Consider the following 15,736-nt stretch of genomic DNA (forward strand, 5'->3'; position numbering starts at 1 on the left):
TTATATATTTATGATCTGTATCTCCCATTCAAGTGAAATGTCAGCCCCTGTCTCAGCAGAATAGTGCGATCAAATTGGGAGTGACAGAGATTTATTTCATTAATAATCAAATAATGCCAGCTCCCTGGGGGCAACCTCTGTTAGCATGCTGCACTGTGCTGCTGCCAGTGAGTCTGACGACGTTTTGCAGGCATGTGCTATCAACCGAGAATTTACCAAACATCTTCACAGTGGGTCTGAGTCTCCTTGGGCTGCTACCACATAAGAGCTTCCACAGGTTTTTAGACTAAAATGGGGAGAAAGTTGTGGAGCCTGTTCTGTGCCTGCTGTGGCCCAGACCCACAGGGTTTGGTTCCCCCCTTCTCTCAGAGCTAGCTAATGACATCTGTGCTTGTAGGTACAATTAAATAACGATTTGAAAAATCAGCCATTAAATGTGTGGCCAGGAGCGCTACACTGTGATTGTGATGCCATTATATGCTGAACAGAGGTTTTTGTTGTCCGTGACAGGGACAATGGAAAATGGTCTTGGGGAAGCAGAGTGGAGGTGTAAATAAGCCCATTCTGCTGTTCCGCGAGACACGCTGGAACTCCCCGTCTCCTCAGTAGAAGAGGGCTAAGGCTGGCCAATAATGATTCCCAGCCAGTCTGTCTGAAATCCAGAAGGCAAGACTGGCTGGGAAGTACAGTTCAGCGTGGACGCCATTGTAGTAGTTCTGTGCTTTGGGTGGGCATGATGAGAAAGGGGAGGAACCTTGGAGAATAGAAGCTATCCCAGTGATCTTCCTCCTTTTCAAAATCCCCCTCTCCTCTTCTCCCTCCTCCTAACTCCTCATCAAACTCCTGTTACCCCCACAGTCTTTTCCCCCAAGGGCCTCTCCTGATAGTCATTCGTATCAGGGTATCCCTGGTACCTTACCTTCCTCATAACACTCCCTGAAAATCCTTACACTGCCCACTACTCCTTGGAGATGCTCCTGACATGCTCTCTGATCCAGCTCCCTCTAATCCCTTTAAAAGGCTTCCTAGCGACATGCCCCCATCCCTACAAATCCCACAAAAGGCACTCAGAATTTCCCTTCCCCACCTTTCTTGATGAAGGTGCAGGGCCCAGTGGCCATAGAGACCTCTGCAGGGCACCCTCACCACTGAATTATGATTTTATGGTTTTCTTGTGCTTCCCCTCTTAGGAGCACCTTGAGTGCATTCCCCAGTATTGCCAGCCCTAAGGATTCAAAAATCATGAATTGGGCCCTGAAACTTTTAAAAAATAATAAATGTTGGATAATTTTCTTTGCCTTCAGGTGTTTGAGCCTGTAGGGGTCAAGCTTTCCCCCCAGAACCATGAGGCCTAGAAACTTACTCTTTTAAAAAAGAAATGAGAGCTGGGAATCTCAGATAATCACATGCCTCCAGGAGCTGGAGCTTTAAAAATATCTAATACCATGAGACCTGCAATAATATTACTAGAGTTGGCAACACTGCCCAGATCATGCAAAATGTCTGTTCAGAGGTGATCATGGCCCAGCACAGAGGCTGCTACCAATTGCTGGGTCCTCTAACTTTACCAAAGGGCTCGGAGGACCCAAGAAGGGGCATTTCATTGTCTAAACACTTTTTAAGGTTCCGGTTCAATTCAGTTCCAAGATTGGTCTAAGATTCAAAGTGTCATCTTACTCCCTTCATCTTGCCTTGCTTATCTTCAGTAGCAAGGGGCAAAAAATGTGATCAAGATAAATGTCATCTAATGATCTGAACACAACAAAATAACAAGCTCCCCATATAAACTATAAGTGTTGTGACAAAACTATGGTTTTATTTAAATATGTTTTATGATTGCAGTAATCTTAAACTAATCAATTAACTGTAATTTGTAACTGTAATTTGAGAGGCAGAATGGGCTAGAGAAGTAGACATAGGGTTAGACTGGGAGTTGGTAACAACTGAGCTCTAAAATCAACTCAGCCACTGACTTGCTATGTTACTCTGTGACTCAATTTCCTCATCTGTAAAATGGGGACAGAGATGTCAGGATTAATGTACAGTACTAATGTTTGTGCAGCACTTTGAACCTATAAAATGGGGCATAAGGTGATAAATACTGTTTAAAAAATACTTTCAACATTTTAGTGGTTCTAAAAAAGAAACAGTTAATTAGTTTAGTCCACAGATAAAGGTTTTGTTTAAAAAATGAAATAAAATATGTGATGTGGGAGAGCCTGCAAACCATAATATGACAGAAACCTCAAACTCTGGAAACCCAACACAGCAGTACTGTGCCAGTGCAAGAGACCTGGAAAATGTAACTGGCTAGAAACAAAATTAAAACAGACCATGTTAGCAACATGCAAAAATGTAAACAAAAGCCACAAATAGTAAAAAGTCATCAGTTATCGATGAAATTTTCCAAACACTCAGCACTGGCCTAATTCTGCACCCATTGAAGTAAGAATCCCACCCTAGAGCTTCAGAATGCTTTCAGTTTTGTAATGTAAGGTGTTATGTTAGCAAGGGGCACAGGTAAAGGAGCTTTTAAATAATATGTGCTGTACCTTGACAGTGCCCTCTTACATTTTTCCCCCTTTGTTTACATGAATCCTGAAATAATTCCTAAGTAACCAAAGGAGATTTGATTGTCAATTCAATTTGCTGGTATTGAGCCTATAGCAGAGGAAGCAAGGCAACTAGTAGTGGTCCAAGTGAAGAGAAACATGGTTATGACTGGGCATAAAATATTACTATGACTGGATCAGAGTCCTGCTAAGTGATCAAACAGAAAAAAGCAGGAAATGTACCAAATAAGAATATGAGTACATCTGTATTCTGTCCGGCCCAACAAAGTCACCTTTCAGGATACAGACTTTTATAGTCTGCAGCATAACTACTGTATCCCGTTTGCTGAAACAGAACAGAAATGCACTTGGGAGGAGAGGCCTGAAAAAGGAAGGGGTCTTGAGCTTTCTGTTCCTGTATTGTGTTGGTTATATTAACCCTTTTCCTTCTGGATGATTCTTATTCACTTAGAGGTTATTTAGGGTGATATCAAGACTAGCCCTAATGCAGTCATGCAGGGGAATGTGGGGGAAGAGTGGGGTAAGCCACACTCGGACTTCCCAGATCATGGCTTTGCACATTTGGGGCTGATGGAGATAATCTGCTCCCTTACTTCAAAGCACGTGGACCAGGAGTGCAGGAGAAGTCGGAGTCGTGGCATGTCTGAGGTACATTGCCCCCGATGCTCTCCATGGAGTGGTGCACCTATATGCCACCACGTTAACTCAGGACTGGCTAAAGGCCTTTACACCCTTCCGTGAGTGGTTGCTTACTTGTGTGAGGGAGCACTAACCAGTGTAAGGGGCTCACATTAGCTTTCAGTGTTCGTAATGTTTATTTTTATGGGTGAATGTATAAGTGATTCTTCTGTATAAAGTTGTGTTAGGAGAAGAAAACCAGCATAGGAATTTTGCGTCACCTGTTGTTAGCTTGTCTCTTTGTTCCTCCCCTCACACCGTTTGAAGAGCTGGCTGCCTGTCTCCCTTCGACCTACAATTCACCAGAATTTATCATGATGTCAGTAAAAGGCAATGTTAGATAATATACTCCTTCATTGCCTCTTGACTGTTCTTGGTTAAGCTGGAATATGGGGTGAAAGAACACGGCACATTACAGTCAACAGCAATTATCCCATAAATATTTCAGTCAGTGATATAGATGCAACAGTGAAGTCGGATGAAATATGGTCTGAGTCATTAGCGTCTTGGTTTAGTGAGGAGGGAAAGAAATTTTCCTTTCCTCTTCTGTTCGTGGACCGTGAGCACAGATAACTTCAAAGGTTCCTTTCAGAAATATTTAGAACTTATTATGCAGTACTTCAAGAAATGAATGGGGCTGTGAGCACTCCCCAAAAACTGTTTAGATGATGCATGTGCCATCTGGTGCACTGGCACATGACTAGGACTAGAATTATATGTAATCAAGTAGCTGACAGCAATTCACAGCCTTTACCGGTACCTGAATACCTCTTTAACGCTGCTCAAGGTAGAATGATGTGGTGATATTTTGGTGGTATCTTTTTGCTTCTTTTAATAAATCCAGCAGGCTGTTTGGCCAAGTGAGGTAGAGAATAATTGCTTCCTATAACAAGTGAGGAGAAGAAAGGGATGAGTGGGAGGATGGTTTTGTGATGAAGGCACCGGGCTAAGGTTCAGAAGAAAGGGGCCCAATTCCTGGCTCTACCACAGACTTTGTGTGTGACCGTGGGCAAATCACTTTATAGCTCTTTGTCTCAGTTTCCCATCGGTAAAATGGAAATGATCCTTTTGTCTGTTTTAGACTGAGAGATGTACAGGGCAGGGTCTGTCTATTGTGTTTGTACAACAGCTACCACAACGGAATCCCCCCTCCCTGATCTCAGCGGAGGACTCTAGGTGCTACTGAAATGTAAAAAACAACAAGTCAATTCACTTTTTGTGGTGCCAGAATAATATACTGTATTTGAAAGTTGTCCTTTTCTCTTGATTCTTACTAGCTGTGGGGAAAGAGAGCTTACGTGTACAAATAGCGCATCTCATGTGTTTCTTGTCTGTTGTAATTTCAGCCCTTGCATCTTTTCTTTCTGTGCTCTAAAGAAGAAAATGTCAGAAAGGAATAACGGATTTAATCAAAAAGAGAACTGTTGCTGTGGCTTGCCCCCAGAATGCATTCCACTGACTTGTGCAGAATCTCCTATAAAAACTCAGTTAATAAGTGCAAAAATAAATCTGTATGAGTCTTCCTGTGTCCTCAGAAGTCTTTTCCCACCAGTCCTAAACAGAGCCCTCAATTCTGCCTTCTTCCTTGACAGCTCCATTTCACCATGACTACCCCTGACTGATAAGGACTAGCGGGCATTCCTTGTAGAACGGCTTTGTTCATTGGCAATGGAAGCTGGAAAGAGACATATAGTAATGCTCCCCCTCAGGAACTCAGTGCTCTGCCTTGCCCAGCCCCTGCCAGCTCTTAGAGAGACAACTCTCAGGAACTGATCCTGGGAGTTGCTGATGGCAGTGCACTGTATTGATTGGCATGCTGGCCCATCAGTCTGTTGATTTATCCATGTGACTGTGTAAATATACAGTGACTCCAGGATCAATTTGCAAATCCGAGATTCCAAAACAGGGAATATGGCCTCCACAGAACCACTCTGACAACCCCAGAACAAACTCCACTGGGTGCATATTTGAGGTTTAATTAGACTACAGAATATGAGGTAATAGCTGGGGTGAAACCACCCAGCTGGCTGGGAAAGCACAGGTGCAGATGAACGCAATTGTACGGGTGAGAAGTAGGAGAATTAAAATTTTGACTTTGTTCATTTTTTCCCTTGTAATTTTAATTGTTTAAAGATGTCTTAATCCTGTCTGTCTGATGCCAGGAGTTACTGGGTGAAATTCTGTGTTATGCAGGAGATCAGACTAAACTTCTGGCCTTACATTCTTTGGACCTGTTGTCTTAGACTAGCTAGAGACATGGAAACATTTTTTTTCAATTGGATTTAATTTCATCTGGATTTCTGTGTGTTCTTTCTATGATTTTATCATTGCATATTATTTAGTACGTTGTTAACAAAAGACTCTTCAGTGAAATGGTATTTTTACGTTAGGAATAACTTTCTAAAAACCCCACCCAAACTGCAGATGAGCAACAGCTCCCCTTTTTTATGTCCTCCGGAGAGATATAAAATGGCTGCTCTGTAATTTTTAGGGTATACTATTAATGTGAACAATGTATTCAGTGCAAAGTCACACATAATACCTGAACGCAACATCTATGGAGCTGCTTGGAAAGATAGAGGTTGTTGTGTCCATCACCATGGAGGAGAAACTGGTCTTGGGGGGTAGGAAATCCAAAGAGCTGCTGAATAAGAAGCTGTGAACACATAAGTCCTACCTCACAACCACAGTGTACCACTCATCTTGGCCTGGACTCAGCAATCACAGAAAGTATTGCTGACTTCAGTTAACTCACGATCTGTAAGCTCTCCACTATTATCTCATGGCCTTAGATGCGTGTTGCCCACAAAATAAATGCAAAAGAAAGGGGAGTCGAGGTGGGTGTGTGGCCTTTAGTCAGTGGAAAGAAATAGCTAATGGGGCACTGAGAAATGAGAATAACATTGGTCAGGATCGTGTCACAGCAGTGCTTGAAAGGAGATCTGGGAGCGGCTGTTTTGCCACTCTGCCCTGCTCTCCTATTTTCTGGGTTCAAATGTAACCAGTGGAGAATTGATTCCCTTTTTTTATCTGGAGGTGGAGGTACTGTGACATGTCTTAGGTTATGTCTACACAGCACAAAACCACCTGTGGCAGCGAATCTCAGACCCAGATCTAGACTCAGGCTTGCGGGGCTCACGCTATGGCGCTCTGGGTTTCTGAAACCTGAGGAAGGGGGGTGGCTTTCAGAGCCCAAGCTCCAGGCCAAGTAGGAATGTCTAAATGGCTATTTTTAGCATGGTAGCAGGAGCCTTGTGAGCCTGAGTCTGTAGATCTGGGCTCTGAAACTCACAGCCCTGTTTTGTTTTGTTTGCCGTGTAGTCTCCACTCCCCAAAACTTTCAGAGATACTCACTTCAGACTGTTACAGTCCTTGGGGAAACCCCACAGCCATGGAGTTGGAAGTGGTATTATTTTTACTGCACACTCAAGTTTCACAGTAAAGATAAATTGCACATGAGGCCCCACCCTAAAGTGATTCCAATTATAATAACTAAGGCTCCAAAATTATAAGTCATTTCTATTTTAAGAATATCCCAGGCATCAAGGCCTTTCAGAAACGATAGGACAAAGGGCTAAGAGAATAAAAACTTGAGGTCTAACAGCTAGATTTCTGCAGCCTTTCACAAAATTATAGTGTGTGTCCCCGTTTTGTAACAAGTTCCAATCAAGATTGTTGTAAACTGGCATTGAAACAGAACAAGTTCCTCTTAATTAAGATGGTGGAACACTTTATATGTATCTACCGTAGCTAATGGTTTTATACTGCCTTTCAAGTTCTAGATGTATAGAGATATAAAACAAGACCAATTGTGCAAGCCTTTAGAAATGCACTCAGTCTGTAGAGTTTGTCATAAATGTAAGAGCCTGTTAGGTAGTTAGGAGTGTCAATCAGATCCTGGGACTAATATAATTCATGGGGAAGTAGATTAAATGGGTTGACTATGATAGCTGCATTAGGGAATTGGCATGTAAGTAATTGACCAAACTGTCGTGTGTGTTAGTTTTGGATTGTGTTTTCCTCTGTGTTAGCAACACTAGAGTTGATAATCAAATGGCACAAGTGAGGCCCTATTTTGAGGGAATCCGAGTCAAAATCTAAACAAAATCACCTTCACAGAATAGTGATTAAGTATGTTTTGTTTTCCCTTGTGGTTTTTTATTCTGAAAACCTGGATGGTTTTTTTTTTCCTTTTCCTGTATTCTAGTAGTTGCTGCTGTTAAGGATAGTTAATAAAACTATTCATTCTTACTTTGAAACTATATTAATGTGACAAAAAAAACTGTCTGTCTGATGCCAGGAGTTCCCTTGGAAGGCTATTCCAAAACTTCACTCCTCTGATGGTTAAAAACCTTCGTCTGTTCTAGTTGGTTAGCAAAGTTATAATCCAATGCTTTTTTTTTCCTTTTCATGTATTCTAGTAGTTGCTGCTATTAAGGATAGTTAATAAAACTATGCAATTAAAGTAATCTCTTGAATCCTTTTTCTTTAGTTAAGCAATCAAAATGAAAAGAAGCCCAAGCAAGAAAGCGATACAGGTAATCAGTTAAATAGTTGGCTTAATTAAGGTTTGTGTTGCACCCTTTCTTTGTTAGACCATCTAAAAATTAAAGAGATAGTACTACTGTGTTTTTCTCTGATTTTAATTTGTGATGCAGATAAGATGACAGTTTGCCTACATAGTTTTGCTGTAGCCTTACAATCTATTTAGCAGGCTCTTTGCCTGCGATGGGGTGGCGGGGGGTGTGTGTGGTTTAAAGCAGTCTTGTCTGTTCACTCCTGCTACAAATTCAAGACAGAGTTCTGCAATGTGTGCTCCTTAGTTGTGTTTAGTCTGAGATAATACAAGTCTTTGTGACTCATCCCTGGAGATCCAAGTTTGCCTGATGCCAAATCTAGAAAAGGTTGTAATTTGAAAGTTGATTTTGGGATAATGTAAGAGCAACTTGTTTTTTCATGCTTTACTAATCTGGAAAGTTGTGCACCAGTTGATATGGTATCTTTACACACACCTTTGGGATTATTTGTCTCTCTCCAGATAGTATGATTTATGTGACTGGCATACATGAGAGAGCTGAGGGCATGCATTCTGTAGCTAATGACAGTTGTTCCCTACACTGCCTCCATCAAATATATTAGCAGAAAACCACTTTTTGGACAAATCAATTCAATTAAAACGTTTCATTATCAGGGGACTAATCCTGGAATCTACAGATAGTGCCTAATCCTGAAAGGGGCAAGGTACCCCAAATTTTCACTTACTCAACAGGAATTGCAGATTGAGGTGGGCAAAATTTTTCAGATGAAACATCTTTTTCCACCAAACAAATGCACGTTCAGGTTGACTAAAACATTTCAAAAGTTCATGTCAAATTCCTTGAAGTATTTTGGCCAAAGAATTCCCCCTTCCCCCCCCCCCAAAAAAAAGTCAGAACATTTTTATATTTGTCAGTTTAAAAAAAAAAGACTTGTTTCAAATTCTGTATTAAAAATAAGCCTCCACCAAAACAAAATGCTTTGTTGGATCTGAATTTAAAAAATAGCTTGGTTTGGCCACTGAACCAAAATACCCATTTTTCACACAGTTGTAGTTGCGGCTACGCAATTGCTCTCACAATCCTCGTGCAGTCCTGAAATGAGAGCATAAGGCTTTTGCAGTCGGTCAGTGACAATTTAGTCGTTATCTTGAGAGAAGTTTCTAGAGAGCTGGGCACACAGTGATGCTGAAGTAGGAGAAATGGTGGGCTCTCTGGGGTCATCAAGGAGAGAGAGGTTCCTGGTAAAAGAGAAGAGCACCCTTGCCTGCATAGTCTTCAGAGAGTGACTTGGAGAGCCTGAGTATCTGAAGAAAGCTTTTGAAACGGTATGAAAATTAGAAACGAGAGCTTCAGGCTTGATTTGCCACACTTTATAATCAGGACATTTAGGGATTGATGCAAAAGCCACATTAAGGTCAAAGAGTTTTGTCTTTAACTGCAGTAGTGTTTGGATAAACTCTTGCGTCCAAACCATAGAGCCCTTTCTCATGCAAGTTCTCCCAGTGGGATGTCTTTTGGAAGAAGAAATAAGTCTCATCTTTCCGTTGACTTAACTGGGCAATGGATCCATCCCTACCTCTCATGGAAAGTGCAAGAGAATCTTTAATTACTCTGAGGGCTTGTCTGTACAGGAATGTTATATCAGAATATCTTAGGTTAGTTTTCCTTAAAGTACCTTACAGCCACATACAACCATTTATTAAAGCAAATTATTTGGTTCTGTAGGTCCCAGTAAGTAAACCTCCCCGACATGGAAGTAACTCCTCTTCACAGGGAGTTTGTTCACTTTGAGGTTCATGTGGATACACTCCTAACTGTTCTGCTCCTGCCAGTCCTCCAACTACTCTTACACAGTGTATTGCTTCCCACCTGGGATGACCTGTCTTGGCACCTGCGTGCCCTGCATTGCTCAGAGGTCATCTTGACCCATTGCCCACTCTCTGTTTAAATGCTGCATGCAGCTATGAGTGCCCCTTTTCAATACCAGGCAGTAGTAATTTCACATACCCATCATAGAAGCCATGTCCCCACCCACCTGGGCTTCCATGTGGACCATTTCCGAGCTAGGACTTGATTGTCCTCTGTGGAGAACTGCATGTTTGGTCTTATCTGAAGAAGAGTCACCAGTATGCAGACATCTACAGGGCATTGTCGGAGTAAATGAAGGCGAGGGGGCACTCCCAGAGCTAGTCTCCACTCTGAGTCAAAGCAAAGGAGCTCTGGTGGAAGTACCTGAGGACAGGCGTTCCGGTAATGCTCCCACTGCCTGCCCATGCTATGAGGAACTGTACTGCAAGCAATGCTACCACTGAACCTGAAAACACTGTGCTAGATAGTTACCTACCAAGCACCCCAGCCAGCATCCAAAAACCCACCAAAACTCCCTTGATGCCATGGGGTCCAATCAGCAGGCGATTTATCAGGGCAGCCAAGAACTATATGACCCCCAAATTTGGAGATAACACAAGAACGCCACACAGGCCCCCTCACTGAAACTGCCGTGTAGGGTTGCTGTGTCGGGATCCAGCCTGACAATGCAGAGAATGGGAGCTGTGCCAGTTAATTTTATGTCCTGTATTAGAAAACAACTGCATATGGGGATTTCAATGACTTTCCCTGTGCTGACATTTTGGACAGAGCTAGGCATCTCATTCTGCCTCCTTGGCATTTTAACCCTCTTCCCCCACTTCCAGCATGCTGAAAATGATGTTTTCACCAGACACTTAATACTTTAAAGTTGGTTTCAGAGTAGCAGCCGTGTTAGTCTGTATTCACCAAAAGAAAAGGAGTACTTGTGGCACCTTAGAGACTAACACATTTATTTGAGCATAAGCTTTCGTGAGCTACAGCTCACTTCATCGGATGCATTTCGATGCGTCCGATGAAGTGAGCTGTAGCTCACGAAAGCTTATGCTTAAATAAATTTGTTAGTCTCTAAGGTGCCACAAGTACTCCTTTTCTTTTTATTTTAAAGTTATTTCCCTGCAGTATCCACAACCATCGCCCACATTTGCTGCTCCCATAACTCCCTTCCTAATCTGCTTGCTGTCCCCTGCCCCCCTTCCTGGCCCCTCGCATCCTCCCACCACAGCCTCCCTCATCAACTCCTCCTCTGGCTGCTCAAGGTGTCAGCACCATGGGGGTAACAAAATCAAACTTCTTGCATGGCAAGCATGTTTATTGTAGCAACACCTACAGAAAGAGAAAAGCAATAGTAAAGGTACATTGGCTCAGTTTCATTAATGCACTCAGCTTTTAGCAAAGCTGAGATTTCATGAGGTAAATGGCCCAAATCATGCTACAGAGACATTTTAAAAGACAGAGTATGAGGCACTATAAGGCACTTAGGATTAGAACAACTACTGCAGCAGTCCATTAATTTTGCAACACAATTTATGCTGAACTGTAGGCGTCATAAAAGAGACCATAAGGCAAAGATGGTGCTCTGTTTTGGCATGCACATTGCAAGGCAAAGTGGCTCTCTAGGGACTGCCCATATAGCTAGTGTTTCCTTTTCATTCCTGCACCAACTAGGGGGGGCACACCATTCTGATAAATGGTGCATATCTTCATGGTTTGCCCATTGCCTTTTATGTTCCCTCAGGGTAACATCCTCCAGTGTACGAACAGCCTGCTAAGTTGCACATGCAATTACTAACCTGCCGACTGCTGCTCCCCACTCACCTGAAACCAATATGGCCACTCAAACACCCAGCCTTTGCTACGGGGACCTGTGTTATGAGGAGGTGATTTGGAGGTTGTCTTACCCTCCTGAAGCAAACCCAAGAGTGGGAAGAGAAGATGGGAATTGTATTTCAAACTTATAGGAAAAGATACATTTTCATCATTGTTGACATGGAGACTAGGAATGGAACAATAAGTATTTGTGCTTTTTCTGATTTCCATGAGCACTGGCAATGCCACACTCCAGGTGATGTTGGAGTTATCTCTTGTAGGAAGGCTGACAAAACTCCACTTGAAACAAACAAACAGAACAAGTCGAGAGGATCAGTTCCAGGAACTAGTTAATTCATCCCAGCCAAGGGCCTCAAAGACTTGTGGAGGGATGATTTCCTGGAGCAGTCTCAAAGAATCAGAAGGGAGTATTCCTCCCTTACCTGTATCGCTGTGGTATCATCAGTTCTGTGAAACCATAGAACCAAATCCATCCACCTGTCCAACTGCAAATACATGCTTACCATCCCGTCTGTATGAATGGCTGCCATGGTTAGAATGTCTTCTATGCTCCCTGACAGCAGTTCAAAAATTGGCCAAGTTGATGTATGCCAGCAGAGGAATCATGGGAGTTTGTTAGTTTGATTTCCCACTCCCAGAATTCCTGTCATTTCTGATAGGCATCCCACAATGCACCAGGAGAAAAATCTTAGCGTATAGAGCTGAGCGGTGGAGCATTGCACTGTGGGATAGCTTTCCAGAATGATGAGTGGTTAATTCAAGCAAGCACAGAGCTGTACAGATGCAATGGCTAACAAGGAAAGTATCTAAATCTGTCATAACAAAGTCATGTGGATGCACTTCAGTTTGATATCATTAAATCGCTGCATTTAGAGCTAATCCAAATCCAAATGCAACCTCCCCAGGTAGACTTGGCAGTTGAGCATTCTGAGCCTTTTGGCTTTACATTTCATTTGAAAGTCAGACGTCTTTCCAGCAGCTCAGTTCTAAACTCTAGCAACAGTGTCTCCTAACACCACGCTGGAATGTTGGCGCTGTACTTCCTACAAAGGGGAAAATGCCACTTACAAAATCCTTAGTGTCATCCTACAGCACAATTTGTAATTTCCTTGACGGTCTCTCATCCAAGTACAGACACTACTCAATCCATTTTAATTTATAGGGAATAGGATCAGGAATAGCCTGAAGTGGAAGGGTCTTTGTTATTATTACTGTACTCAACACATTATTTCCCATGCTGTATGGAGGAGTGGATTCATTCTTACTTTGAAACTATATTAATGTGACAAAAAAAATTGTCATGCCACACAGACAAGCTATTTAGAAATGCAACATGTCTTTAATAGACATTTTCTAAATGTTAATGTCCGTATTCAGAGTAGCAGCTGTGTTAGTCTGTATCCTCAAAAAGAAAAGGAGTACTTGTGGCACCTTAGAGACTAACAAATTTATTTGAGTATACGCTTTCGTGAGCTACAGCTCACTTCATCGGATGCATTTGGTGGAAAATACAGTGGGGAGATTTATATACACACACAGAGAACATGAAACAATGGGTTTTATCATACACACTGTAAGGAGAGTGATCACTGAAGATGAGCTATTACCAGCAGGAAGGAGGGTGGGAAGGAGGAAAACCTTTTGTGGTGATAATCAAGGTGGGCCATTTCCAGCAGTTAACAAGAATGTCTGAGGAACAGTGGGGGGTGGGGTGGGGGGAGAAATAACATGGGGAAATAGTTTTACTTTATGTAAATTACTTTATGTAATGTCCATATTATCATCTAGCAAGGCAGGGGTTTCCCTGGGGGGTGCTGTAACAGAACCAACTCTCTGCTTGAACACTGAACATGTTACATTTATACATGGAAATTAGGCTTGCGTATTTGATTTTTCTGACATTGATGCTTTTCTTTGCAATTTCGTATGTCCTGGGTGCTGACAGAAAAGTCCAAGGCATCATGAATCACTGGTGGCCACTTTGCTGCTGTCTGATGACAAAGGCATAGTTATCGATTTTTCCAGGTAATGAGTGCATTGCAAGCAATTTGCAGTGGAGAGCTGAAGAACTGTAAACACAACCTGAAGTATACATTTTACTTTGTTTGAATTTTGTTCTAGACGTTTTGAGATGTTTTAACCCCATTATTTTTTAAACTGATAACTTGTTGAAATAGTATTCTGCACTGGATCTTTGAAAATACTGGTTTTCATTTTATTTTGAATCTAGCTAGGAGTTGGATGAAAAGATGTCAGTCTCTCTTAAACAGGAGGCATGCATCAAAGGACACAGCTGCTAGCTACAGAGAAACAGACAGGCTTCCACAAAGCTTGAGTTCTACCTAGGTCTCCCATCTTTTCCAGGGACCATATCTTGTCTAAAATGCTTTATAGCACACAGAGGCATCTCTGAATAATATACTGCAAGTATCACTATTATTTATTTATCTACACAGCTACTTATATGGCTCTCATCACCATTATATCTGGGCATTTCCCAGTATTTAAAAAAATGACATTTTGTTCCCTCTCTTTCTCCCCTGTCAAGGAGAAGAATAGAGAGTAATTTTGTTGTTGCTATTTATTTATTATTAGTTGGATTCCAGTAGTTCCTGAAGTCCCACCTGGGCTCAAGGCCCCATTGTGTTAGGCTATACATACACACATATCACTGGAGATGAAGTAAAATTTTTAAAAGTGCCCAAATGATTTAGAAGTCTAGGTTCCATTTTCAAATGTGATTTAGGCACTTAGGAACCTAAGTCTTAATAAAAATCAATGGTCCGAGCTCCTAAGGCCAGATTCTTTAAGGGTATGTGTACACAGCAATGAGCCTGGGCTCAAGCCTAAACCCCCTTGCGCCCATGCACCAATTGTGCTAATCTAGGGCTTGGTCCCAGGACTCTGCAGGGCTGGAGGGTCCAAGCCTGTGTTAAGTTGGGACCGAGAGTTTGAGCCCTATTGCTCTCCTTTGTGCATGCGGCCCCAGCTCGACTCGGGTTCTGGAAGACCTCCAGTTGTATCCCAGAGTTCCCGGCAGCAGAGGAGCCGTGCTGCAGGCAGCCAGCAGAGCTGCCGGAAGTGCCAATGCTGCCTGGTGGAGCATGCTCACCCTTCCTGCTCCGGCTTCTTCTCACTGCTGGGCAGAGGTTGCCTGGAGCAGGGAGCAAAGCTGACAGGCTGGAGGTAGCTGACAGCCACTGGGACGTTGAGGGTCATCTTTTCCCAGCCTGTTGAGCCAGGAGCCCTGCCGCTCCACTCCCTGCAGGTCAGCTGCTTGGTCCCACTACATTCTCTAGCCCTTGCTCCCAGCTCTCCCTTGACCTCCCTGAGACTGCGTGTGCAGAGGTACCCGGGTGGCGTACCCTGTGAGTGCAGTGGGTGGGAGTCAGCCCCAAAACTTCCCACAGCCTCCATGATATCCCTTAGCCTTGCCTCCCTGGGTGCAGTGGGGGCAAGGATAAGGGGTCCCCAGTGGGTGCTGGAGCACACTGCACCCCAAGCCCTGGGGATGCACTTCACTGCTCCGCAGCCGGCAGCAGTCCGGCCGGGATGGATGTGTGTGTTTTTCCTCTGAAACCTACATGTTATGTCAAACTGCAAAACAGCCAGATAAATAAAAAGCCAACCAAACACCTTCACTGAATGCCCCATTTTAAAAATTAAACCTTGTAAATTTTCACTGGACTAGTCTGAAAGCCTTGGAGACTGATGTGCTAATTATCCTCAGAACAGGGGCATTTTCCTGCCAATGTCACCCAGCCTAGAGAAGGGGAGCCCACTTCTCAGGTTAGATGGTAGTCCAGTGTAAAGCCTTCTCAGATGGCAGTCATTCTCCTGAGCCAGCCACAAAAGGAGCTACGTATGCAGCTTGTGTATTTGTGCTCCTTATGAGCACCTGCATCCCATCAATAGCACCCCCACAGGTAAGAACAGGGTGGGCAGGCAGTAGAGTTTTCCCACAGTTCACCACATGTGTAGGGCTAGAATGTCAGCACTGGAGGTGGAGGGGGCTAGGCACTCTGGCATAGGGTTACTTTGACTCAGGTCTGTGCATTGCAGGGTAGATGCCAGAGCCCTAGGTTTCAGCACAGGTCAGAAAATCTTTTACCTAGGGTTCAAATGCAGTGTAGATGCTCAAGCCCAGGTCTCCCTGACACAGGTCAGTTGACTCGAGTCCTGCTAACTCTAGGCTTATATTGCTGTGTAGACACACACCTAAAGATGCAGATAAGCACCTCGTGATTATTT

Source organism: Dermochelys coriacea, chromosome 4 (genome assembly GCF_009764565.3).
Source record: "Dermochelys coriacea isolate rDerCor1 chromosome 4, rDerCor1.pri.v4, whole genome shotgun sequence".
Classification (NCBI taxonomy): domain Eukaryota; kingdom Metazoa; phylum Chordata; order Testudines; family Dermochelyidae; genus Dermochelys; species Dermochelys coriacea.